Source organism: Propithecus coquereli, unplaced genomic scaffold (genome assembly GCF_000956105.1).
Source record: "Propithecus coquereli isolate 6110/MARCELLA unplaced genomic scaffold, Pcoq_1.0 Scaffold27, whole genome shotgun sequence".
In the NCBI taxonomy this organism is placed as follows: Eukaryota; Metazoa; Chordata; class Mammalia; order Primates; family Indriidae; genus Propithecus; species Propithecus coquereli.
The window spans coordinates 7,677,839-7,681,553 of record NW_012148285.1 but is presented as its reverse complement, the minus strand read 5'-3'; positions in this window follow the sequence as shown (position 1 = coordinate 7,681,553).

Sequence of the window (3,715 nt, the reverse complement as noted above, 5' to 3'; positions counted from 1 at the left end):
TAATACATGCTTTGGACTGATCACCCTGGTGTTTAGCGCTTTTTTCTTTGGAATCCCAGGTGGCCCCACCTTGGGAGGGGTTGGGGCACTCCCTTGTGGGAACTCCTCTGCTGCCACTTTGGGGTGACTTCAGCTGCTGGTTTGGCCATATGAAGCAGAGTGGCTGGAACATGGTAAGTCCTCCACACACACTAAGGGTTATTATTTATTTATTGTCTGTTTCTACCACTGAAATGCAAGTTCCATGAAGGCAGACACCGTGACTGTCTTGTTGCTGCTATAATCCCAGCCTCTAGAATGATGCCTGACATATAGGAGGAACTCAGTCAGTATTGACTGAATGGATGGATGGATGGATGCCTGGAAGTAAGAATGGATGCATGGATGGGTGCATGGATGCATGGATGGGTGGATAGATGCCTGGTTGCCTCGATGCACGGATGGATGATGGATGCATGAATGCATGGATGCATGGATGCATGGATGGATGGATGCATGGATGAATGGATGAACTCCTGGACTTTACTGTGAGCTCTGAGAGGCAGGGGACTGTGTCTGATCCAGCTCTTTATGCCAAGCACCTGGCATGGGCCTGGCCCAAAGTTGATGCTCAGGAAATGTTTGTTGAATGAACTTATGAATCCATGAATGGAGATTGGGTGGAAGTGTGTTGGGAATTTGATGGAAGACACAATGGCTGGGGGTGGATCTGAAAAAAAATTCTCAATAGACATGATATTTTTGAGTTGAATCATAAAGAATCTGAATATGCAGGAACACAGAGGGCATTCTAAGCAAAGGTCCAGATTGAGCAAAATCTGGGCAATAGGGAACGGACAGTCCAGTTGGGCTGCAGCATGGTGCAGGGGACCTGTGACAAGAGAGCATGGTGGTCACGTGCCAGTGTCTTGGATTGGTCAGACTTGGCTACCAACCTTAGCTGGGTGGCTGGGGGAAAGTGATCGCATCTCTGAGCCTTAGTTACCTCGTCTCATAGCCTTGTCATGCAGATTAAACACAATCATGTAGACACTGTGCCTGACATACTGTATTAATTCCCTCAGCAAGTATTTGTTGAGTGCCTGTTATATTCTTGGCAGAGGCTGTGAGTGTCCCGGGGAGGGGGGGTGTGCGGTCTGGCCTGGCACCTGCTGGAGCCCAGTACAGGTCTCTGCTGTCATCATTGCTGTTATTCTCAGCATGTGTTACAGACAAGGCTGGAAGGAGGTGGCCTGAGGACTTATTATTGATGACTCTGAGGGCCAAGCTAAGGCAAAGCCTTGGGACGTGGCTTTGTGTGTTTCGTAGGGTTGCTGGAGGGAGGGATGCGATTCATGGAGACTGTTGGGACTACTAGTCCAGCAGATTGGTGCAGGATGGATGCAGGACCCATGAAAACTAGATGTGGGAGTTTCTATTATGTTAAGAGGCCCTGGGCTCGGGCTGGTCTGAAGCTGTGATTCTGGAGTGTGGGAGAGGACAGAAGAGGATGATGTGCACATGCTGGCTTGGACGGGTCCGGGCGCTGACTGGCTGCGGGGAGGGCTGAGGCGAATGAGTCAGACGTGGCACTCGGGTTCCAGGCTTGGCACGAGAAGGCTGGTGCTGTTGCCAGAGTTAGAGAAGGCCGGGGAGGAGCTCATCTCCCGAGGGTAGGTGATGAATCAACACTGAGACCCACGGGTTTGAGATCCTAAGAGGATCGTTTAAGGGGAGACACAGAAGACTAGAGGGGGAAACCAGAGGGGGAAACCAGAGAAGACTCCCTGGAAACATAAGGGATGATCAGCCAGCACCTCCTACTGGTCCTACGCCAAGTGTGGGGCATGAAGTGATGGAGGAAGCAGATGCGGTTCTTGCCCTCATGGGGCTTCCTCTGACGTGGAGGAGACAGCAGAGAAATGTACCAAGCACTTTCCTCAATTAGTAATTGTAAGTGCTTTGAAAGAAACCAAGACCAAGAAGTAACAAGTGTGTCTGAAGCTGGGTTCCCTAGAAGCAGAGTCTGAGATGCTGATGCCTGTGCAGGTGACTTATCGTGGGGATGCTCTCAGGTAAAGAGGGGTCAGGGAAGCCAGGCGGACCGTCCCCTGGAGAAGGCCGCGGTGTGAGCCTCCTGTGGCCAGCCTGTGTCCGCAGCAGCTGGGGGTGGCGCAGTGGCCTGGTGTCAGGGATCCGAGTGGGACATCGATAGTGTCTGCTCCCTAGTGGTCAGGGAGGTGGCGTCAAGCTGAGACCTGAAGGAGGGAAGGGCCTGCCAAGAGGAGTCCTGGGCTCTCGAGGTCGGTGGAGGGAAGGCAGGGCTCAGCATTCCGAGCAGAGGGAACAGCATCGCCATCGTCCTGATGCAGGAATGAGCTTGGTGTATTCTGTGAGACATTTTAAATTGTTGAATTTAGTATATTAAATAATTTACTATTTCAATTTTAATTAATATTTAAAATTAATATTTGATATCAAAGGAAGCCAGCGTGGCTGGAATTTCTGGACCGAGGGAAGAGTAACCCAACATGAGGTCGGAGGATCGCCAGGGACTGATAAACCGTGGTGAGCAGTGTGGATTTTATGCTAAGAGCCACGAGAAGCCTTGGAAGAGGTTTTAGGTGAGCAGGTACCGAGACCTGATGTATGTTTCAAGACCATTCTCGATGCTATGCAGAAAGCGGAGAGGGTGGGGTGACGGTGGGAACCCACCATGCTAACACTTTGTAGGCATTCATGCAAATCCCACGGTTATCCCCATTTTACAGAGGTGGCAACTGAGGCCTGGTGAGGGTGAGCAGGCTGCCCAAAGACACACAGCCAGGGGGTTGGCGGAGCTGGGATTCGATTGCAGCCCCGTGTCGTGTCACTGCAGAGCGTGAGCTCACGGCTCCCCTCAGGGTCTGCCTGTTCCTCACCACGACCCAGCTACACTCAGCACAGGGCAGGGGCTCCAGGAAGGTTCACTGGGTGGAAGAGCGTGGGAGTCAGTGGATCCGAACCGGAAGGACAGACAGAGAAATGGGGAAAGAGCAGACAGCAACAGGCAGGCGCCCAGAAGTGGGCGGAGAAGGGAGTTAGGGGAGGGTGGTGGGGCAAATTTAAATGCTCCTAAGGGCTCCCACGGGCCATGGAAAAGATGCTGGGCCCAGCCAGTGGGAGTCGTTGGTGCCCTGGCTTGGGCAGGTTTGGGCGGCGTAGGGAGGAAGCCAGATTGCAACGGATTAAGGAGTGAGGGGGTGGCGAGATTTGCTGTCCTGATTCAGCCGCAGCGGCAGCCGGGGCTGGCTCTCCTCCCACAGGTGCGGGCTCCACATGCGGCGGGAACACGTGTGCCCACTCGTGCCACATGCATGCGAGTGGGTGGAGGGGGAGGTCGGGGAGGACCGAGGCCGGGGGGGTGGGTGTGAGGGCAGCCGGGGTGCACAGCCCGAAACGGAGAACAGAGGGCTGTGGGCCGCATGGGACCACATGTGCGAGTCCCCACACGTGGGCTTTGCGTGGGGGTGGGGTGGAACAGTGCAGAAGGGGTTCCCAGGGGGGCTGGGACGCCTGTCTTTGGAGATGGCAGAGAGAAAGAGGGAGTGGAAGGAGCGAGAAAGCACCGAGCTGGGCAGGGAGGCCGGCACAGTGGGGTTTTTGACAAGGTAGTGGTAGAAGTAGCAACAAATAGGCCGGGCGCGGTGGCTCACGCCTGTAATCCTAGCACTCTGGGAGGCCGAGGCGGGTGGAT